Here is a 24,738-nt window from a genome sequence, read left to right on the forward strand (position 1 = left end):
TTTTTATAAATTCTTAAATTCCAAGCATTGGAGTATATTTTTGATTAATTTGCACATTGTTTTGACTAGTTTCGGATTGAACGAAACCAAGTTGGGTGTTTAGAGCGAAATTGTGGTAAGAAAATGGGCTTTAAGACGAGGTAAGTCTCTTTTCTAACTTTGTAAAAGGGAACTAACCCCATATGTGAATTGATTTAATATGTGCTTCTATTTGTGGGGGCTACATATGCACGAAGTTATGAGAGTCCTTACGTAGCTACTAATTATGCTTATGTCCGGGTAGTTAGGACCCAAATTATGTTATACATGAGATGTTTGCACCCTACTTGTTAATTTAATTTCTTAACTCATATTGAAACTTTAAAAAGAAATTTTAAAAGCTTAAACTTCATTTACTTGAGTTTTGGACTATCACACCTCCTTATTCTGAGGGATGGGGAGTTTTCAAATTAAAGTGATATTAATTAAAATGGGATTATTTTTTGATTTACAGTCGCCACTTGGAATAATTTATGGTGTCCCAAGTCACCGATTTATTTTAGAATCCCAAATCAAGGAAATTTGACTATGTTTTACAGTCCGCAAAATACAGAAGACCAGGTAAGGAATTCTGTTAACCCGGGAGAAGGTGTGAGGCACTCCCGAGTTTTGTGATTTTAGCACGGTCACTCAAATATTAATAATTGGAATGATTAACTGATTAATTACATATTTAGAACCTATTGTGAGTTTTTATCATCTAACCACATTTAATATAATTTTAACTGCCTTTAATATTTATGGAATTTGTTTGAACAAGTGGCGATGTTGCGCACTCCTTTGTTTTTGTACACATTGCGAATCGCATCACATGAAACGCACTCGTGATCCACAATATGTTAACTTTATTATTGTTTGAAGTTGTGGTCGAGTCATGTGAAGCGCACACTCGAATTTGGATTTATGTATCACAACTATGCTACGGAAACCTTACCCATAGTCATGAGGATTTATTTATTAATTATGCCTAAAGCAAGCTACAATGTTCATATATTGTTCTTCTCATGCATTTGAGATTATTATGAGGTCACGAGTTATGGAAGAGAGTTGTTGAGGTAAAGGCTTAGTCATTTTATTTTTCCAAGGAACTTTATGTGTTGAGAGGGGTTTTGGCATTTAGATCGATATTGGATAATCGTCAATGAAGCATATATTGAGAAACTACTTGTTCGAACCAAACACTTTAACAAATTGAAAAGAATCATATTGATTAAACTATTACTATCAGAAGAAATGGAAATGAATATAATAGCTGATCATCACTCTAGTGGGCCCAGGCTTAAAACATTGGGCTTAGTATCCAAACCCAGCGACCTGGGGTCTGGACTTGCTTAACCAAACTCCAGATGTGCCGATTTGCTAGTCCATTCCACTTCACGTAAGTCCCTGATGGAATTGGTTCTGAAAAATAACTATACAGATTTAAATCTTCAAATTAGGCACAATGAACTTGAATCAGAATATGTACAACTAAATTAAGGATTAATTTATAAATATCGCCTATTCTATAGCTATTGTTCACAGTATGACGATTTTACACCAATAGCCAAATCCCAACCCCGCACTTTCATTTCATTCTTCACATTCCTTCAATGAAGCCTTGCCTTTATCACCTGTTCAATTATATCCTTTCTTCTCGAGCTGACTTTAATTCATAATCATAAGTATAAACTAACATCAGGAATTGCATAAGCAAACAAAAGATTAGATTCATTATGAAACTATAACTATCCTTTGAATAGCACATTATAGCAGCTCAATCAAAGGTAGACCGGTTTAACTATTGAACAACAACACACGAAATCAGATGTAAACACAACAAATCACTCGACTCTTCATTAACACATTCAAATAGAGTTATAGAAGGAGTTTCAAATACCTAGAAGCAAAATCAATAGATGAACTTGACAAATAAGAATCAGAGAAAGAAAGTGAAGATCTAGCTAGCAAAACATCAACAAGCTCACAATCAAACAAACAGCTCCAGAACTTCAAAACAATTCGAAATCCAAGGAAGAAAGTGATGCAAAAATCAGTAAAATGGAAGAGCAAAACAACTTTTGTAGCTTTTTTTTTTCTATCTATTTTTGAACCTCAAATTCTCGTTTTCAAAAAGAAATCAGGGTGAATGAAAGGAACCTGAATTTTAGAGAGATTTTTATGTCAAAATCCCATGTGACAAGGAGAGGAGGAATACCTTTTTAGAGAATGTGAACATGTGCCCATGATAGGGAATGGGAGAGAGATTAAAAGGAATCTGCCAGCACGAAAATTTTAGGGAAAATGGCATCTTTATTAACAAAAAAAATAGACAGTCGTCCAATTTCTAGATATTTCCACTCATTCTCAACTCTTTTCTTAACAAATTGGGACAATTGTCCCTTTTTCTAGAAGCTTATTTTATTCCCAGAACCTCTTAAACTTTTTTAAATTTCAATTATTATCCCAAGATTTAAATTTATTTCCCATTTTAATGTATTTCCAACCAAACAAAACAGATTTCATCATTTTCCTATTTCTTTTTGTAATGACCCGGCCGGTCAATTTGAGCTCTAGTATGTCATTTGGCGGTTTGAGGCCATTAGCAGCTCCACTTAAGGTATTATGACTTGTACGCGTGGTCAGAATTGAAATTTCGGAGTTGAATTGGAAAGAGAAATCTCATTTCGGAAGCTTCAAACTGGAAGAATTGACTAAGATTGAATTTTTGAGTAAACAACATCGGAATTGATATTTGAAGGTTCTAGCAGGTTTGAATGATGATTTTGTACTTTAACGTATGTTCGAATCGGGTTTTGGCTGACCTGGGAGCGTTTCGGCGCCTATTGTGGAAGTTAGCATCTTTGAAGAATTTCATAAATTTGGGTTGAAGTGCATTTCAATGTTATTGATATCCGTTTGGAATTTTGAGTTTGAGGATAGCCGCGTATGGTGATTTTGATATTGCGAGCGCGTTCGAAAGTGGATTTAGAGGTCCGTAGGTTATTTAGGAGTTGTTTGGTGAAAGTTAGAAATTTCAAGGTTTTTAAGAAGTTTTACTGGGAGGGGACTTTTTGATATCGGGGTCGGATTCCAATTCCGGAAGTTAGAGTAGGTCTATAATGTCAAATGTGACTTGTATGTGAAATTTGAGATCAATCGGACGTGATTTGATAGGTTATGGCATCGAATGTAGAAGTTTGAAGTTCTAAACTTCATAAAGCTTGAATTGGAGTGCTATTCATGATTTTAGCATTGTTTGATGTGATTTGAAGCCTCAAGCAGGTCCGCATTATTTTTTGGAACTGGTCGGGGTGATTGGACGGGGTCCGGGGGGCCCTGGGTGGATTTCGGGTGGTTAACAGATTGAATTCTGCCTTATGAAGATTTCTAAGCCTGATGTCATCTGGTGTAACCGCACCTGCGAGGTTTTGGCCGTAGGTGCAGAGCCGCAGAAGCGACCAAAGGGGCGTAGATGCGGTTTGGCGGGGAAGTGCAGAAAGGAACGTGCAGAAGCGAAAGTGGGCAACTAGGGGATAGATCGCAGAAGTGGTAGTAGGGCCGCACCTACGGAACAGCAGAAGCAGTCAAGTTACCGCAGGTGCGAAAGTCGGGGCTGGCAGTGTCTTCTTTAAGAACGAGGGTTTGGCTCTATCTCATTTCATTTTCGCCCATGGGAGCCGATTTTGGAGCACGTTGGAGTTCCATCTTCATCAATCATAATGGGGTAAGTGATTTCTTTACAAATTTTGAGTTAAATACATGAGTGTACATAGATTCGAACATGGAAACTAGTAGAATTTGGGATTTTGAAGAAAAACCTAGAAATTGGTATTCTTAGATTTTAACCACGAAATTGGACATGGAATTGAGAATAAATTATATATTTGAGTTCGTAAGATTATGGGTATCTTCGAAAAATTTCGGAATCCGGGCACGTGGCCCCGAGGGTGATTTCTATCGACTTTCCTAGCGGAGTTGGGAACTGTTGTAAATAGAATTGTTATGAGTATTAGAGTGTATTTTCATTAGTTTGTGCATTGTTTGGCTAGTTTTGGAGCGTTGGGCATCAGTTTGAGGTGCTATATTGGTGATTCCGATTATGGAAGTTCGGAGCGAGGTAAGTCTTCTTTCTAACCTTGTAAGAGGGAATTAACCCCATAGGTGAACCAAATTGTTATGTGCTTCTACTTGTGGAGTCTTCGTACGCACGAGGTGACGAGAGTCCGTATGTAGCTATAAGTTATGCCTATGTCCGGGTAGTTTTAGGCTCACGTCATGCCTTGTTGATATTGTTATTTATTTATGCTTATTTTTGCCTTGAGAGGGAGCGAGATTGAGTTTGCTTACTAAATATTTTGAAAGGAGCTGAAATTGAAGAATTTAATATTTAAAAGGTTTCATTTGAACTTCGTAAATTCGAAAAGAATTGAGGAATATTATAATAGCTTAAGAAATCTATGTGTATCTGCATCGCATGTATGTTTCGCGAGCTGGGTAATTTTCTTAAAAAGCTACAAGTTGAATTTCCCCCATTTAGCAAAGAATTAAGAAAGAGATACGATTTTAATGTTAAATTTATATTTGACCGCGTCACAGGTATGATTCTCAAGCGGGGTAATTTCTTAAATTTATATTTGACTGCGTCCCATGTATGATTCGTGATTGGGGAAATAGATGCATCTATTGTTTGCGTTGTTCGACCCTCGAAAGTGCACAGTTCACATTTATATTGGATCGGGCCGAACGTCCTCTGTGGAAATTATGTGTGATAACTGGAAACCCTTTTTATAATTTGTAAAAATTCATCGCTGAAAGATCATTTGTTTTAAATGAAGGAAGTGTTTTGGGGTTCCTTAATAATGATGAAAGAATTGTTCAGCTCTCTTCTTGCTCTGAGTTTTGTTGTTATCTCTACATATCATTTTAAATTAGAACCTCATATTATGATATTATTGGACCACTAGTAAGTGTCAAAGTCGACCCCTCGTCACTACTTCTTCGAGGTTAGACTGGATACTTACTAGGTATGTGTTGTTTTCGTACTCATACTACACTTGCTGTGCATTTTAGTTGCACATGCACATGCGTGTCTAGTGTCCCAGTGGATGCAACGGCATGATTGATACGGAGACTTAGGTGAGCTGCATCTCTCAAGATGACCCACAACCAGCAAAGTTTCCTTTAGAGTATTCGTAGTTCCTATTCAGTCCAAATTGTATTCCGGACATTTATTGTATTTTATTTTATTCCTTAGTAAACTCTCATGAACTTGTGACACCAGGTTTTGGGATGATTATGGATTATTCAAAATTGTTAAAAAATTATTATTTATTTGTGAAGTCCATGTTTTACTATTAAATTGAAGAAAAATCATGATTTCTAAAATACTAAAACGAGAACTAAATTGATTATTTAGTGTTGGCTTGCCTGACAATGATGCCTGGCACCATCATGACCTTTAATGGAATTTGGGTCATAACTGTAAGCACGTGACTTTTGCCCTATACGAAATACTCCTATAAAATCCCAAGAAAATAGATTTTTGTTAATTATTTTCCATTTTATAGGATTTTTATTAATTGTTTGCATTTTGTGCACATTTAATTTTTATTTTAATCATGAAAAAATACCAAAAATATTATGCATCTGCATTTAGGATTTGATTTTAAATTCTTAGAATTAATCAGTAATTATTTACTTGATAAAATTTGAAAATTACAAAAATAGCTCATTTTTACATGTTTTGTCTGTTAATTTTAGTTTATTGATTTTCCTCTTTTAATTTAGAATTAAGTAATGTTTAAAATTTTTATAATTAGTTAATTACTTTAATCTCACATTTTTAGGTAATTTAGGATTTTTTTAATTATTAGGTTTTTAATTAAAAAAAAGGAAAAACAAGGGAAAAGAAAAGGAATTTAGAAAAGAAAAGAAAATTGAAGAAGAAACTCCTTTTTTTTTGCGGAACTGGGCCAACTCCAATACACCCAAATTTGGCCCAATATTTTGTCTCTACACAAATTAATTCCCCAGCCCAAAACACCCATGACCTGATCCGGATTGGCCCAAACCCTCTCTTTAAAACCCCACGTTCCTAAAATCTAGGGTAGAGCTTCCCCTTCAGATTGAGAACAAAAATGGCGCATTCCTTTATCTTCACAAAAGAAGAACCAGCGAAGAGGGCACAATCAGATAGAGACCAAAAAAGAGAGAGACTCTCGAACCAAAAAGAAAAAAGCGTTGTTCTTCAATCTTCCTCCCGATCTCTCTCGATTGAACACAAAAACGGACTTCATACTCTTCGCTTCAACACCCAGTAACGACCACACAAACGCCCCCATCGTAAAATCATCAAACCAACCCCAAATGGCCATGAAACTGACCAAAATTCCAGCGAAAAATAACACCCAAAAACAGCTCCAAATCCGGAATCGAACCCAGATTTGAGACTTCTAAAAGGACTCCAAAAAACACAAAATAAAGAAAAACAGAGATAAAGAAAAAAGAGAGATCTTCGAGCTCGATGAAGTTGTAGAACTTGGCTCGAAGCTGTTTTTCGGATTTTTCTTCCCTTGGTTTGTTACTGTGTTGTTGTTGTACCTGCTATATTTGTGGATTTTCTCTTTGCTTTGCTGAGTTCCATATCATTCAACGTCCACTGTATTCCGTTTCTTCTATCTTTCTTAAAGGTATTGTCCCGTAAACTTTGCTCAAATTCGGATATGTCGAAGATTAATATATGGATGTGATTTTCATTGTGATGGTTAGTTGAGTACGATTTATAGTTTATACATATGGATTGTTTGAGCATATTTTCATTTTCTGTTCATTAGTGGAATAATTAGTCTTTGTTATCTTGTTGGTTTTAAAATCTTAACCAGAACATTGTGATTCACAAAAGTAAAATGTGTGTATGATGTCGGACATCAAAGGTGAAAGTAAGAATTGGCATACCATATGCGAAGCTTTTCCGGCTAGAAATGAACAACAGAGCTTTACAAATTTGTTTAAATCTCTATGTTAGTAATTATATATTATTTTTGGCTAAATATGTTGTCAGTAATACTTCACATAGTGCTTACAACTTAAAGCAAAAATGTAGACAGTGTAGGTCACTTGTTAATTATCCTAAATTAGTTTAGAAGAAATAATTTAATATCGTAGCTTGCTTGAGGCGCGATTAATAAACCATTGTGACTATGGGTACGGTTCCCGTGATATAGTTACGAGGCCTAATTCCAAAACTCGGGGGTGTATTTCATATGACCCGATTATAACAACTTCGAATAATAAAACTCTTTGAAATAATTTGAGGCGTGCCATGTCAAATAAAATCTCAAAACTCATGGCCCTCACTTAATTAATTTTAGCTCTTTAAAAATTCGAGGTGTGCCGTTAGTTGAATTTTTCATGGACCTCCCAAAGTTAAAAATGCGTAGTTATTTTAGGCGCGCTATTTTAATAATATTACCTTCCTAAATTCGGGTGCGCATTTATGTGACCCAAATCCAAATCTCAACAACGCTAAATAGATGTGTCAGGGACCCGCGGGTGCATTTATGTGACGTGGTCGAAGATGTGTTTTAGTTGACGTTGAATCTTCCTAAAAATATTTAGATAAAAGCGGTTATAAAGTTAAAATTGAACCATAGGCTAAAACATGTATTAAAAATCAGATAATAGGCCAATTATAACAATTGAGCAACCGTGCTAGAACCACGGAATCCGGGAATGCCTAACACCTTCTTCCGAATTAACAAAACTCCTTTCCCAGATTTCTGGTTCGCGAACTATAATACAGAGTCAACGTTTTCCTCGACTCGGGATTTGAACCGGTGACTTGGGACACTGTAAATTATCTCAAGTGGCGACTCTGAATCTTTTAGTAAATAATCTCGTTTCGATTGTCACTTTAAGTTGGAAAAATCTCCTCTATACACTCATTCTCGGGGGTGTAGGTAAAAAGGAGGTGTGACAGCTCTGGAGACTCTGCTGGGGATCGAACCTAGAATCTCTGGTTCAGGGTTCAGAATTCGAGCTTAGATGAATTGTTGTATTTGGTTTTATCCATTATCTGATTTTATTACATGTTTGGATCTAATGTGCTAAATGTTGCTTTTACCGCTTTGATATTATCTGAACTGTATATAAACTGCTACGAAACCCTTCTCTTCTCATCTTCGGGGATGTGCTCGCTTGTCGAGACTCCCTATTCTGTTAGTGTCATACCTTGAAATAAGAAAGAGGCTCGGACAAGTTACTAAGCCGGATGACCTTTTGGTTTCCGGTACGTAGCCCCCTTCTCGGCTCGAGTTGTCCGCTCGGGTACACAATCTAGCACACATACCCAGGTTTTTTGACCTAAGAATAACTCAGCCTCATGCCAAATCCCTAGTAGGCACGTTTGTTTGCATCTTGTGCATTTGACTTCGGGGACTCAACACAGGGGTTGGGTCCGTCTAGGACAAGTGTACCCAAAATAACAGACCATCTTGATGCATCCTATGTGCTACATGTTGCATTTCTTCAAGGGTAAAAGGGTCATTTGGCTGACCAATGATAATTGAGGGCGAATGAAAAAAAAAGAAAAAAAAGAGAGGCTGAAGTGTGAGGATGAAGCGAGTAGGGCCCAATTATATTTTTGTTATATTTTAATAAGAAAAAGAGCATGGAAACTTCAAAAAGATTTTGCACTTTTTATCATCTTTCAAAAATCAAAAAATCGAAAAATAGAAAAGAAAATCCAAAATGATTTTATATGTTTCATCATTTTTCGAATAAAAAGAGAGAAAAAATGTTTTTTCTATATGTCAGTTGTTTTTTTATTATTCTCGCCCGTATCCAATCTGCCTGAACTACGCATACCTGATTCTCGTCTTTCGGGGCGTGATACGTAGGCCACCCACATAGGGTCCTGTGACGACTCGGCCCGTCGTCACGTGAGTTACAGCCCCGTTTCCCCCATTTTTATGCTTCTTCATGTTTCGTTATCGGTATTCGGTGTGTTAGAGGTAAATCAGATTGGTTTTGATAGGAAAAGGAGACACTTAGTCTCTTTTAAGGAGGTTTAAGTTGGAAAAGTCAACCGAACGTTGACTTATGTGTTAGAGGGCTCAGATTTGAATTCCGATAATTCGGTTAGCTTCGGGAGATGATTTGTGACTTAGGAGTGTGATCAGAAGTAATTTTGGAGGCCCGGTGTTGAATTAGGCTTGAATTGACGAAGTTAGTATTTTGGCAAATTCCTGTTGATAGGTGAGATTTTGATCCGGGTGTCGGAATGAAATTCCGAGAGTTGTTGTAGCTTCATTGTGTCATTTGGGATATGTGTGTAAAATTTTAGGTCATTCAGACATTGTTTGGTCGGGTTTTTGATCGAATGTGTGTTTTAGAAGTTTTAAAAGAACTTAGGCTTGAATTCGATATAATTTGATGATTTTGGTATTAGTTGAGGTGTTTTAACGATTGGAGCAAGTTTGGATAATGTTTTAAGACATGTTGGTGCTTTTAGTTGATGTCTCGAGGGCCTCGGGTGGATTTCGGAAGGTTAACGGAATGGAATTCGGACCCAAAAAGAAAAGAAAAAGCTGCTGCAATTTCTGCTGCTAAGCTGTCTTTGGACAGCAAATGTGTAGTCGTGGAGCGTACTTTAGAGGCCTATATCTTTTGATCTACAAGGAATTTTGAGATGATTAAAATATGAAAGTTGTAGCTCTTTGCGTCTAGTTTTCAGAAAGCTAAGGAAATCGTAATTTGGACATCTGTAGAGAAAGTGATGATCGATTGAAGATGACTGGTGGAGCAGTTTCTCCAGAATTTTCTGATTTCATGGAACCGACTTTAGAAACTCATATCTCGGGATATATAAAGATTTATATGGTGTACAACCTACCAAATTAAAGATCTTCGAGTCTAGTTTCTAAATCTTCAAACCGTTTGTAATTTGGATATTTATACAAGACATTATGGGTGTTTAAACAGAAGATGTCCGATAAGGAAAAATTTTAATACGATGTACAACTTGTATAGGACAAGTGGAAAGTACAACTCGAGGAAGCACAGACAGATTCTTTAAACACGGATTTGGCTTATTTCTTTCATTTCTTTCATGTGGCTTGGATGATTTTGGAGAGAATTTCAAGGGGGATTTTATCAAGCATCAAAGGTGAGTTGTTCTATTTATTTCCAAGTTAAATACAAGATTATATGTGAATTAGAACATGAAAATAAGTAGAAAAGTGGGGTTTTAGGGCTTGTGCTTTTGAAATTTTCTAGGGTTGATTTGAAGGGTCAAACGAGCTCCGATTTTTGTGTTCTTTATATGTACGGACTCGTGAGAGGACGAAGAACACTTTGGTATAAAAATTTTTGAGTTTTGAGACGTGGGCCCGGGGCTCGAGTTTTGCCAAATTCGTTAATTTTGATATTTTTCGAGTGTTTTGATTGGGTATTGTCCCTTTAGCATAATGCGACATATTCGTTGTGATTTTGAGCAAATTCGTCGCACGAGGAGGCTAATTTGAGAGGCAAGGGTATATCGAGCTAGAGCTTCTATCGGTTTGAGGTGAGTAATTGATGTAAATGATGTCCTGAGGGTTTGAAACCCCAGAATTTCACATTGTAATGCTATATTGAGGTGACTTGCACACCAGATAACGGACGTGGGGTAGAGCACCATTGGGGAGTGTGATATAAATAGGTCAGGTAACAATGAATGACCAAGACTTGATTGATGCCACGAGAGGGCTTGTTATTGCGCTCGGGCTGTAGGAGCCCCTCCGGAGTCTGTACACACCCCTAGTGAGCGCCGTCGATGATAAATAAAATGGATGGTTCGGCCTGCACGCCGTAGTGGGTACTAGAGAGTACCATCATATGCATTGCATTGCACTCATTCATTTGTTTTTATCTGTTATGCCTGTCTCAGTATTTGGTACTCTGATTTAATTGACTTGTTGCTTCACTATTTGTTGTTCTATACTGCCAGTTATAGTTTACTTTGTATTTTTCCACGATTTCTTATTCTCAGCCTTTATTTATGTTTATTACTCACTGGGTCGGAGTACTCACATTACTCCCTGCATTTTGCATGCAGATCCAGGTACACCACAGGCTGAGTGAGGATTTGTTTAGTTGAGCAGCAGTATCCGAGAGTATTGAGGTAGCTGCATGGCGTTAACAGCCTTGATCTCTCCCCTCTATCTCTATCTTTTATTCCGCATTTTTCCTAGACAGACTTGTAATAGGTGGATATTCTGTATTAGAGGCTCATATTCGTGACACCGGATTCTATTGGGCTATGGTTAGGTATTTTAGTTGAATTTCCGCAGGTTTTATTATTAATTATACACTTGAGAGTGATGACTTAGTAAATTCTCTGTGATATTTAACTATAATCTGAATAAGAATTTGGGATAATGTTGTTAAATGGTCTGGCTTGCCTAGTAGTGTGTTGGGCGCCATCATGACCGGGGTTGGGGTCGTGACAAGTTGGTATTCGAGCCTAGGTTAATTGGTCTCGCGAGTTATGAGCCGGTTTAGTAGAGTCTCGCGGATCGGTACAGAGACGTCTGTATTTATCCTCGAGAGACTGCAGAACCTTTAGGAAAACTTCATATTCTTGAAATTCTTGTCGTGCGACTTTGTTGATCCGAACATTAAAAATATTTTCTATCATTCTATTCTCTCGCAGATGGCGAGGACTCATTCTACTGGACGAGGTGGACGACCACCAGCGCCACCCACTGATGCCACCAGAAGCCGTGGACGCGGTCGTGGGCGTGGCAGAGGTAGAGTAGCGCGGGTAGCACCTGTTAATCCACCAGCTTCCCCAGTTCCAAATCAGGCTCCAGCAGCTGTACCAGTTCGAGCACCAGCTATGCCTATCGTGATTTCGGGTCTTCAGGAGACCTTGGCTCAGATTTTGACAGTTTGTACTGGCCTAGCTCAGGCGGTCTCAGCCACTACAGCCGCAACTACTTCACAGGTCAGGGAAGGCACACAGACTCCTGTTAATCGCACAACTGAGCAGGTTATACAGGGATTGCAGACACCGGAAGTTGTTACAGCTCAGCCGGTTGCACCAGTTCAGAACTTTGTGGTCCCAGCTATGCCAGAGGATGAGCAGCGTCGTCTCGAGAGATTTGGTAGGCTCCAGCCTCCGATATTCAGCGGTGTAGAGGGCGAGGATTCCTAGGGTTTTCTTGACAAGTGTTAGTGTATGCTTCGCACCGCAGGGATTTTGGAGTCGAGTGGTGTACTTTTACTACATTTCAGTTCCAGGGAGCTGCATTTACCTGGTGGGAAGATTTTGAGAGGCGTAAACCTGTTGGTGCAACGCCCCTTACTTGGCAGCAGTTCTCCACTCTATTTCTGGAGAAGTATGTACCTTAGTCCAGCAGAGAGGAGCTGCGTAGGCAGTTTGAGTGGTTGACTCAGGGAGATATGTCCGTGACCCAATACGAGATGAGATTTTCACAGTTGGCTCGTCATGCTACTTGGATGATTCCGACAGATCGTGAGAGGATCCGGAGATTCATGGATGGTCTTAACTACTCTCTCCACATTTTTATGACTAGAGAGAGAGTATTAGGTGCTTCGTTCGAGGAGATGGTTGACATCGCTCGTGATATTGAGACAGTTCGCCGCAGAGAGAGAGAGAGAGAAGAGGGAGGCCAAGAGGCCTAGAGGTTCAGGCAATTTCAGTAGTGCTCCGTCTAGGGTCCAGTTCCAGCGTGGTAGAGGTCATTCCTTCAGACCTCCTCAGTCGGCCCGTCCAGAGTATAGTAGGACATCTTCAGACCGTGGTCATCAGGGATTTCAGTAGGGCCATTCTTTACTTAACGCTCTCCCAACTCAGAGCTCATCCTATGCCCCTTCAGTTTAGGGTTCATCTATGCCGAGTGCATCGGCTGGTCATTCAGGTGCAAGGGGTTCCCTCCAGTTCCCTTCTCCAGTACCTGGTAGTTGCTATGAGTGCGGAGAGTTTGGTCATATAAAGAGGCAGTGTCCTCGACTTCGTGGTGGTTAGTTTCAACAGAGGGTCCAACCTTCATCTTCTGCTCCAGTTTCTTCAGCACCCGGCCAGCCAGCTAGGGGTGGAGGCCAGGTAGCTAGAGGTCGCCCCAAAGGGGAAGGATGATCAGGCGGTGGCCAGGCTCGTTTCTATGCTATTCCAGGCAGGACAGATGCTATTGCGTCAGATGCTGTTATCACAGGTATTATCTCAGTCTGCCACACAGATGCCTCTATCTTATTTGATCCCGGATCCACCTATTCTTATGTGTCCTCATATTTTGCTCATCATTTGGGTACGACTCGAGGGTGTCTTGCTTTACCCGTGCACGTATCTACCCCGGTGGGTGATACCATTATTGTAGACCATGTGTATCGGTCTTGTATTGTGACTATTGGGGGTCTGGAGACCCGAGTTGATTTATTGTTGTTGAGCATGGTAGATTTTGATGTTATTCTGGGCATAGATTGGCTATCTCCGTGTCATGCTATTCTAGACTGTCATGCTAAGACAGTTACTTTGGCTATTCCGGGTGTTCCGAGGATCGAGTGGCATGGTATGACTGATTATGTTCCTAGCAGAGTAATTTCCCTCTTGAAAGCCCAGTGTATGGTTGGGAAGGGTTGCCTATCGTATCTAGCTTTTGTGCGAGATGTTGGAGCTGAGACTCCTAGTATTGATTCTGTCCCAGTTGTGAAGGATTTTCCTGATGTATTTCCTGCAGACCTACCGGGCATGCCGTCGGATAGGGATACCGATTTTGGCATTGACTTGGTGCCGGGCACCCAGCCCATTTCTATTCCGCCATATCGTATGGCACCAACAGAGTTGAAAGAATTGAAGGAGCAGCTTTAGGAGCTCCTAGACAAGGGGTTCATTCGGCCTAGTGTGTCACCGTGGGGTGCGCCAGTTCTGTTTGTGAAGAAGAAAGATGGCACAATGAGAATGTGCATTGACTACAGGCAGTTAAATAAGGTAACAGTGAAGAACAAGTATCCTTTACCTCGCATTGATGACTTATTTGATCAGCTTCAGGGAGCGAGAGTGTTTTTAAAAATTGATCTCCGTTTGGGCTATCACCAGTTAAAAATCAGGGACTTGGATATTCTTAAGACAACTTTTAGGACTAAATATGGTTACTATGAGTTTCTAGTCATGTCTTTCGGGCTGACCGATGCCCCAGCAGCGTTCATGCATTTGATGAACAGTGTATTTCGGCCTTATCTGGATTCTTTTGTTATTGTAATTATTGATGACATTCTGGTGTACTCGCGTAGCCAGGAGGAGCACGCCAAACATTTGCGTGTAGTGTTGCAGAGATTGAGGGAGGAGAAACTTTATGCTAAATTCTCCAAGTGTGAATTTTGGCTAAGTTCTGTGGCATTCTTGGGACACATAGTGTCCAGTGAGGGTATTCAGGTTGATCCAAAGAAGATAGAAGCAGTGCAGAGTTGGTCTAGACCGTCCTCAGCCACAGAGATCCGTAGTTTTCTCGGATTAACAGGCTATTATCGTCGGTTTGTTCAGGGGTTTTCATCCATTGCGTCGCCCTTGACCAAGTTGACTCAGAAAGGTGCTCCATTTGTATGGTCAGACGAGTGTGAGGAGAGCTTTAAGAAGCTCAAGACAGTTTTGACCACAGCTCCAGTATTGGTTTTACCATCAGCTACAGGTTCATATGGTGTATATTGTGATGCTTCGAGAGTTGGGATTGGCTGTGTGTTGATGCAGGAGGGTAGAGTTATTGCTTATGCTTCTCGTCAGCTAAAGCCCTATGAGAAGAACTACCCTGTTCATGACTTAGAGTTGGTTGCTATAGTTCATGCCTTGAAAATTTGGAGGCACTATTTATATGGCGTATCTTGTGAGGTATTCACTGATCATTGCACTCCTCAACATTTGTGTAAGCAGAAAGACTTTAATTTGAGGCAGCGGAGGTGGCTAGAGTTGTTAAAAGATTATGACATCACTATTTTGTATCATCTGGGAAAGGCCAATATAGTGGCAGATGCCTTGAGCCGAAAGGCAGTCAGTATGGGGAGTTTGGTGTACATTTCAGTTAGGGAGAGGCCCTTTGCAGTTGATGTTCAAACCTTGGCTAATCAGTTTGTGAGACTGGACATTTTTGAGCCCAGTCGGGTGTTGGCTTGTGTGGTTTCTCAGTCTTCCTTATATGATCGCATCAGAGAACGCCAGTATGATAATCCGCATTTGCTTGTCCTTAAGGACAGAGTTCAGCATGATGATGCCAGAGATGTGACTATAGATGATGATGGCGTATTGAGGATGCAGGGCTGTATCTGTGTGCCCAATGTAGATGGGCTTAGAGAGTTAATTCTAGAGGAGGCCCACAACTCGCGGTATTCTATTCATCCGGGTGCCGCGAAGATGTATCAGGACTTAGGACAACACTATTGGTGGAGAATAATGAAGAAAGATATTGTAGGTTATGTAGCTCGGTGTCTCAACTGTCAGCATGTGAAATATGAGCATCAGAGACCGGGTGGTTTGCTTCAGCGGATGATTATCCCAGAATGGAAGTGGGAGAGAGTTACCATGGATTTTGTGAGTGGACTTCCTTGGACTTTGAAGAAATTTGATTCTATTTGGGTGATTGTGGATCGCTGACCAAGACCGCACACTTCATTTCGGTATGTACTACTTATTCTTCGGAGCGGTTAGCAGGGATATTTATCCGAGAGATTGTGCGATTGCACGGTGTTCCAGTTTCCATTATCTCAGATAGAGGTACTCAGTTTACTTCCCAGTTTTGGAGGACTTTTCAGCGAGAGTTGGGTACCGAGGTGCAGTTGAGCACATCATTTCATCCTCAGACGGACGAACAGTCTGAGCGTACTATTTAGATATTGGAGGATATGTTGCGTGTCTGTGTGATTGATTTCGGAGGTTCTTGGGATGAGTTTCTACCGCTTGCAGAGTTTTCCTATAATAACAGCTATCAGTCCAACATTCAGATGGCACCATATGAGGCTTTGTATGGGAGGCAGTGTAGATCTCCAGTTGGTTGGTTCGAGCCAGGCGAGGCTAGGCTATTGGGGACAGATTTGGTTCAAGATGCCTTAGAGAAGGTGAAGGTGATTCAGGAAAGTCTTCGTACAGCGCAGTCGCGTCAGAAGAGTTATGCGGACCGGAAAGTTCGAGATGTGTCCTACATGGTTGGTGAGAAGGTCTTGCTGAAGGTTTCGCCCATGAAGGGTGTTATGAGATTTGGAAAGAAAGGAAAGTTGAGTCCACGATTCATTGGACCTTTTGAGGTACTTAGGAGGATTGGGGAGGTGGCCTATATGCTTGCTTTGCCACCCAGCTTGTCGAGTGTGCATCCGGTATTTCATGTTTCTATGCTCCGGAAGTATGTTGGGGACCCGTCCCATGTTTTGGATTTCAGCACGGTTCAGTTGGATGGTGATTTGACCTTTGATGTGGAGCTAGTGGCTATTTTGGGTCGTCAGGTTCGGAAATTGAGGTCAAAGGATATATCTTCTGTAAAAGTGCAGTGGAGAGGTCATCCTGTGGAGGAAGCTACCTGGGAGACCGAGCGGGAGATGCAAAGCAGATATCCTCACCTGTTCGAGTCTCCAGGTATGTTTCTTGACCCGCTCGAAGACGAGCGTTTGTTTTAGTTGGGGAGGATGTGACGACCCGGCTCGTCGTCACGTGAGTTACCGCCCCGTTTACCCCATTTTTATGCTTCTTCATGTTTCGTTATCGGTATTCGGTGTGTTAGAGTTAAATCGGATTGGTTTTGATAGGAAATGAGACACTTAGTCTCTTTTAAGGAGGTTTAAGTTGGAAAAGTCAACCGAACATTGACTTATGTGTTAGAGGGCTCGGATTTGAATTCCGATGATTCGGTTAGCTTCGAGAGATGATTTGTGACTTAGGAGTGTGATCGGAAGTAATTTTGGAGGTTCGGTGTTGAATTAGGCTTGAATTGGCGAAGTTAGTATTTTGGCAAATTCCGGTTGATAGGTGAGATTTTGATCCGGGTGTCGGAATGAAATTCCGAGAGTTGCTGTAGCTTCATTGTGTCATTTGGGATATGTGTGCAAAATTTCAGGTCATTCAGACATCGTTTGGTCGGGGTTTTGATCGAATGTGTGTTTTAGAAGTTTTAAAAGAACTTAGGCTTGAATTCGATATAATTTGATGATTTTGGCGTTAGTTGAGGTGTTTTGACGATTGGAGCAAGTTTGGATAATGTTTTAAGACATGTTGGTGCTTTTAGTTGAGGTTCCGAGGGCCTCGGGTGGATTTCGGAAGGTTAACGGAATGGAATTCGGACCCAAAAAGAAAAGAAAAAGCTGCTGCAATTTCTGTTGCTAAGCTGTCTTTGGACAACAAATGTGCAGTCGTGGAGTGTACTTCGGGAGCCTATATCTTTTGATCTACAAGGAATTTTGAGATGATTCAAAAATGAAAGTTGTAGCCCTTCACGTCTAGTTTCCAGAAAGCTAAGGAAATCGTAACTGTGACATATGTAGAGAAAGTTATGATCGATTGAAGATGACTGGTGGAGTAGTTTCTCCAGAATTTTCTGATTTCATGGAACCGACTTTAGAAGCTCATATATCGGGATATATAAAGAGTTATATGGTGTACAACCTATCAAATTAAAGATCTTCGAGTCTATTTCTAAATATTCAAACCGTTTGTAATTTGGATATTTAGACAAGATGTTATGGGTGTTTAAACAGAAGGTGTCCGACAAGGGAAAATTTTAATAGGATGTACAACTTGTATAGCATAAGTGCAAGGTACAACTCGACGAAGCACGGACTAATTCTTTAAACACGGATTTGGCTTATTTCTTTCATTTCTTTCAGTTGGCTTGGATGATTTTGGAGAGAATTTCAAGGGGGATTTTAGCAAGCATCAAAGGTGAGTTGTTCTACTTATTTTCAAGTTAAATACAAGATTATATGTGAATTAGAACATGAAAATCAGTAGAAAAGTGGGGTTTTAGGGCTTGTGCTTTTAAGATTTTCTAGGGTCGATTTGAAGGGTCAAACGAGCTCCGATTTTTGTGTTCTTTATATGTACGGACTCGTGAGAGGACGAAGAACATTTTGGTACAAAAATTTATAAGTTTTGAGATGTGGGACCGGGGCTCGGGTTTCGCCAAATTCGTTAATTTTGATATTTTCGAGTGTTTTCGATTGGGTATTGTCCCTTTAGCATAATGAGACATATTCGTTGTGATTTTGAGCAGATTCGTCGCACGAGGAGGCTAATTTGAGAGGCAAGGGTATAGTGAGCTAGAGCTTTGGCCGGTTTGAGGTGAGTAATTGATGTAAATGATGTCCTGAGGGTTTGAAACCCCGGAATTTCACATCGTAACGCTATATTAAGGTGACTTGCACGCCGGATAACGGGCGTGGGGTAGAGCACCATTGGGGATTGTGACTTAGTCCGTCCCGAGAGATGTTTTTACCGTGTTTTCTACTTGAACTAAATTGAAAATCATCCTTACTTGGATTTAATTGTTACATTTGGGCTTCTTGCCAATTATTTGAATCCTTCAGGGATTGACATCACTGTTTTTCGCATACATGCATATCATTTGATCTCAGTCCAAGGTTTTAAATACTGTTTTGCAAACTCAGCCATCTTTCTAAGATTTGAAAACTTAAATGATATTTCTAAATGATATTTCGGGTTGAGAACTACTGTTTTACAAATTCCCAAGGGGCTTATTATGATTTCTGGACTGAGCATGGATCGGGCTACGCACCGCAGTAGTGATTTGAAACAGTGGTAACAATGACACTATATGATGTGACTTGAAACAGTGGTAACAATGGCACTGTGTGATATAAATTGGTCAGGTAACAATGATTGGCCAGGACTTGATTGATGCCACGAGATGACTTGTTATTGCGTTCGGGCTGTAGGAGCCCCTCCGGAGTCTGTACACACCCCCAGTGAGCGTCGTCGACGATAAAAAAATGGATGGCTCGGGCTGCACGCCGCAGTGGGTACTAGAAAGTACCATCATATGCATTGCATTGCACTCATGCATAGAGTGTACCATCATATGCGTTGCATTGCACTCATGCATTTGTTTTTATCTGTTATACATGTCTCAGTATTTGGTACTCTGATTTAATTGACTTGTTGCTTCAGTATTTATTGTTCTAAACTGCCAGTTATAGTTTACTTTGTATTTTTCCACGATTTCTTATTCTCAGCCTTTATTTATGTTTATTACTCACTAGGTCGGAGTACTCACATTACTCCCTACACCTTGCGTGCAGATCCAGGTACACCACAAGCTGAGTGAGGATTTGTTTAGCTGACAGCAGTATCCGAGAGTATTGAGGTAGTTGCATGGCGGTCGCAGCCTTGATCTCTCCCCTCTATCTCTATCTTTTATTCCGCATTTTTCCTAGACAGACTTGTAATAGGTGGATATTCTGTATTAGAGGCTCATATTCGTGACACCGGATTCAATTGGGCTATGGTGTGGTATTTTAGTTGAATTTCCGCAGGTTTTATTATTAATTATACACTTGAGAGTGATAACTTAGTAAATTCTCTGTGATATTTATCTATAATCTGAATAAGAATTTGGGATAATGTTGTTGAATGGTCGAGCTTGCCTAGCAGTGTGTTGGGCGCCATCATCACCGGGGTTGGGGTCGTGACAGGTCCAGTCTTCCTAGTAAATCATAGGTTCTTGGCTTTGCGGGGTCATAGCCAAATTTTGCACTTCTAGCCAAATTTTGCACTTTTATCCACCTTTTGGCCAAATAAGCCAATTTGCAAAAATAGCCTCAACCATGTCTTCCATGTGTCCAGTAGGGAGTGTTATTGTCTCACATAGTGTTGATTTAAGTTTTCTCATATAGGTGTGGATTTATTTACCGAAGTTTGAGCATGACAGATACCCCGTGACCATCCAGTCAGGATCGCTCAGTCCGGAGTTGTTTGTGGAGATTTGTTTTACTTTTAAGTTTTGAGTCTATTCTTCATTTTATGTCGTCTTTTACTTTCTAGTTTTGTACAGTAATGTCAAGCCTTTTGTTATTGTATTTTCTACCTTATATTTGGAAAACATATTGTAACTCAAAAATCCAATAAAAGAGATGTTGCATTTTATATTTCGTTATAAATTTTCTTTAGGATACTAATTCTAGAAATGAAAAAAATGTTGAGGTTGTTTTTCCTTTAGGCAATTAATATCTAGGACTTAAAATGAATTGTTTTTATGTTTCCTTTAGTATATTAGGACCAAAATTCCAAAAAAAAAAAAAGAATTTTCTTTTAGTACTTCTTTCAAATCTTTCTTTAAGGTGTTAATTCCAAAATCCAAAAAGATTTTCTTTTAAGGTGTTTCTTTGGGAAATTAGTGAAAAATGAAAAAAAATCTTTTATTTTCGTTAGAACTTTAGGATATTGTACATAGAAAAAAATACTTTATCATTAGAATTTCTTTTTAGGTAATCAAAATTGAAATCCAAAAGCATTTTGTTTTATCTTTTTCATTGCTCGTTTCGAAATATCGCGTCAGGATATCAAATGAAAAATTCAAAATATGTTTTTGTGGTTTATTGTTTAGATTTCCTCCTTAAAAAAAGAAACGAATCAAAAAATATTTTTTTTTTCTTCTAGGGTTTTCTTTAATAATTTTCCACAGAGTATTTGTCTTGAAAAAATATATATGAACATTAAACTTGAGTTTAGAATAGGTTATAGAACATTAAGTCTAGAAAATTCAAAAAAAAAAATGATTTGTTCCTTTATTCCCGATATTCCCGAACTACGCAAAGATCTGATTCATGCGGCGTCATGATACGTAGGCAACCTACATAGGGTTCAATCGAATCATTTTTTATTAAAAGAAAAAAAGAAAAAGAAAAGATAAAAGAAAAGAAAAAAAGAGGTGAAATTGTGGGATGTGAGATATGAGAGAAAGAAAGAGTGATGATTAAAAAAAGAGAAATGAAGGAAAATGGGCAAGCCAACAAGTGCTAGAAAAACAAAAAAATAATAATAAAAAAATAAAAAAGACAGAGGTTGAAATGAACAAATCGGGATGATGCCAACTGACCGTTGTACCCTCGAAGTCATTTTAGAACCAATAACTGTGGCTAGGTGCATTGCACATAAAGTGAGATTATCTTATGTTAAATGCCCTAACGCTAACATGATGGCTTCATTTTGTTATATTCATAGCAAAAGGGTGGTTGGTTTGTGGTTTTAAAGTGGTAACTCTTCTCTGCAACATAAAGTCAAAAGGCAATGCAGACAACAACATAACTGAGTTGGTTGATACCGGCGCTCGAAAGCAGTTGGTTGAACGGGACAATGGGTTAGTTGAAGAGGTAAATATGTTAAAACAACACATGGCTGACATGTATCAGGCGTGGATGATTGGGAAGGCACCACCCCGCCACCACCTAGCTTCCTAGATGCTGCCCTCACCCAAACTCCGGACACAATGTCAGATGATCCTCCATACTCTCCAGATCCACCCGCTTATCTCCAAGGTCATGATGCCCAATATTACCCCTCAGAGGTTGCCCGCAAAGTTCCCTACTCATACAAACAGGGCCCAAGGGATGATCCTCATGTTGAAAATGAAAGGTTCACAGGAAGAAAAGGGACAGATGGGGCACTCAGGAGGTTAAAAGGCATAGCACAGTCCTTAAAGAACAAGCAAATGAGAGACCAGGGTAACATGTCTTACAAAGAATTGTCTTTGTCCCCCAACGTTCGTCTGCCTGCGGGGTTTAAAGTGCCAAAGTTTAACTTGTATGATGGGCGTGGAAATTTTGTAGCCCATTTGAGGGATTATTGCAGTGAAATGAGAAGTGTTGGCGAGAAAAATAATTTGATGATGGCGTATTTTAGTGAGAGCCTGACTATGGTAGCTTTGGAATGGCATAATCGTCAAGACGTTGGTAAGTGGCCTACATTGGGTGATATGGCTCAAGATTTTGTTCGATGCTTTCAATACAGATCAGGTGTTACCCTAGACTGCTCCTCCCTATCTAAAATGGAAAAGAAGCCAGAGGAAAACTTTAGGGAGTTTGGGCTCAGATGGTGGGAGCAGGCTGCTCGAGTCAATACCCCGATTGGTGAAGAAGAAATGGTTGAGCTTTTCCTACAAGCCCAGGGGACCACCTACTTCAGTCATTTGATCCCGGCCCTGGGGAAGCCTTTCAATGATGTGTTAAAAATGGGGGAGCTAGTAGAAGAGGGAATCAAGTCAGGCAAAATCATGAGTTGTTCGAAAAACATTCAGAACATCCCAGTAAGCTTGGGTGGAAGAAAGAGAAATAGAAAAGATGATCCAATGGGCTTTCCCGATCAACACTTCCAGCCTCGACATCGTCCCCGTGGATATCCTTATGCACCAGATGATCCTCCCCAATGCCACTTCTCTCCACAAAACTCCCAAAGTCGTACATCACTCTCCCAGTACCCAGCTCCACAAAATGCTTATCTACCCCCACGAGTCTACCGAAATCCCCCTGGATCAGGTTTCCGGCCCAATCAAGCATTTAAGAACAAGAGGTTACGGAAGAGAAAACCTTCACTCCATTGGGATAGTCATATGCCAGTCTGTTCCAGAGGCTAAGGGAATTGGACATGTTGAAGCCGATCCAAATAAAAATGCCAAACCCTCTTCCAAAGAAGTTTGATTTTTCCCAAAGGTGCGCATATTGCTCAGATGCCCCAGGGCATGACATAGAGAAGTGTCGGAATCTGAAGAACGTGATTCAGAAGCTTATTGATGCAGGCGACATTGTGCAAAATCCAGATGCAGCAGACACTAGCCAAAGTCCGTCACCTGTTCATAATGAGACGCATATGGCAGGGATGATTTATTTTGAAAAGGAAGGTGAGAATTCTTCTGGGATCCTAGAAGGTCCGCGTGCTACGAAGCTTTCAGTGTTATCAGAGGTTGATCCTAAGAACGAGCAGGCAAAGGGAACCCAAAGGCAATCTGTTAAGAACAATGTGATGGAGACTTGTGAAGGTCCTAGTATCGTTGATGCAGAAGTCAGTGGCTAAGATGTTGAGTTTGATGATTGGAGAGACGCTCCTTTCTTGGTTAGCCAGGGAGGAGTTTTGGTGGTTTATTTTGTTGTCATTTCTGCTATCCGGGTTATTTTAGGGTTGTAATCCGGATATTGTCTTATGACTCAAACCCTTCTATCCTTTTATTTTGCTTAGTTTGTTTAGTCATAATAGCCCGTTTAGTGTTGTCTAGGTTTGTAACCCCAGTTTAGTTTGTTTGTTTTGTTGTCTAAACCCTTTCACCATCTGTCTAATGCCATTTTCTGTTTTCTATGATTTCTAGTCATTTTCGTTTAGTTCTCTTTTCTTTTTATAGTTCTTTTCCTGTTGACTCTAGTGATGTGACATGCATGCGTAATTCTCATCCTGGTCTTAAAAGTTAGTTCAATTATGAAGCAATGAAATAGTTTTGAAGATGATAGGGATATTTAAGGGAAATAAGTAAAGGCATTTTGAGAACACTTCAAGCCCGAATTGTGAAACTGGGGCAGATTGAACATAAAGAAACACTATTGAAATGCATCCTGCCGTGTCAGGTTGAAGCTAAAGGCATGTTTGCCCCAAGTTGGCAGGGGCCGTTCGTGGTAACGAGAGGGTTGTCCAATGGTGCTTTGTATTTAACAGATGTAGAGGGCAAACATGTGGATATGGTTATCAATTCTAATGTAGTCAAAAGATATTATGTATGATTCCTTTGGTTTGTTTAATTGTGTTTGTTTGTACTTGGCATGTTTTGAAGATTGGAACGACGAAGACATTTTGTTCTGCTATCTAAACACTTTATCCTTTGTTACCCTTTTGAGCCTTATTTATTTCTTTTTTATACCCCTCTTTTGGAATCAATGGTAAAGTTTAGAAACGCAAGTGCAAAATGTAAGTAAAGGACAAAAGAAAAAAAAGAGGAAGAAAAGAATGACAAGAGAAAGAAAAAAAAGAAAAAGAGAGGAAAAAACAACAAAAGAAAAAACAAAAAGAAGAAAAGAAGAGAAAGAAAAAGAAAAGAAAAATCACAACAAACAAAGTAATTCCTATGACATGAACTACGTTCGACCTGATTCCTTTTAAGGATACGTAGGCAACCTCACGGTTCGGTCCCATCAAAACAAAAATCCAAAAGTCCCCAAGCAAAGAAACTGGGGCAAAAGTTGTGTTTGTTGTAAGAAATCTGATTCCGAAAATTGTAATCTTGAACCCAAGCGAGTTGTTTTGAGACTTTTGATACTCTTTCTTTCTAACCCTATCCAAAAGACCACATTACGGTCCAAAGGAAGACCTTCCGATCAGTCTTCGAGAAATGCCAAGTCAAGCAAGTGGATGTGATTCATATCAAGGGCAACACTCTGGTCTAAACAGAAAATAATAAAAACGAGAGAGTCTTATTGGTGAAAACCCCCACGGGCACCGTAATGTGACAAGAGCCGAGAGAAGTCAAAAATGAGAGAGTCTTATTGGTGAAAACCATCACGGGCACCGTAAGGCGAAGGGAGCTGAGAGAAATAAAAATGAGAGAGTCTTATTGGTGAAAACCCTCGCGGTCACCATAAGGCAACGGTAAGTTAAGAGAAAGAACAAAATGAGAGAGGCTTGATGGTGAAAACCCTTCGGGCACTACAAGTCGAATAAGAATTGTGAATCAGATTGGATAATTGGAGCAT

At 39.8% G+C, this 24,738-nt stretch overlaps 1 long non-coding RNA gene across 2 annotated transcripts; it reads right to left on the reverse strand.

Annotated features, from left to right (window-relative positions):
* Positions 1 to 1,166: 1,166 nt before the first annotated feature.
* Positions 1,167 to 2,336, reverse strand: LOC107794940 (uncharacterized). 2 transcript variants are annotated; one of them, XR_012703962.1, is made up of 2 exons: positions 2,237 to 2,336; positions 1,167 to 1,440 (listed from the first exon to the last, which is right to left on the reverse strand). It is a non-coding gene; the product is annotated as an uncharacterized LOC107794940 (long non-coding RNA). The 2 variants fall into 2 exon arrangements; XR_012703961.1 differs by having other exon boundaries at positions 1,167 to 1,451.
* Between the last annotated feature and the right edge of the window lie 22,402 nt (positions 2,337 to 24,738).

The sequence above is a fragment of the Nicotiana tabacum genome, chromosome 3 (assembly GCF_000715075.1).
Source record: "Nicotiana tabacum cultivar K326 chromosome 3, ASM71507v2, whole genome shotgun sequence".
NCBI lineage: Eukaryota > Viridiplantae > Streptophyta > Magnoliopsida > Solanales > Solanaceae > Nicotiana > Nicotiana tabacum.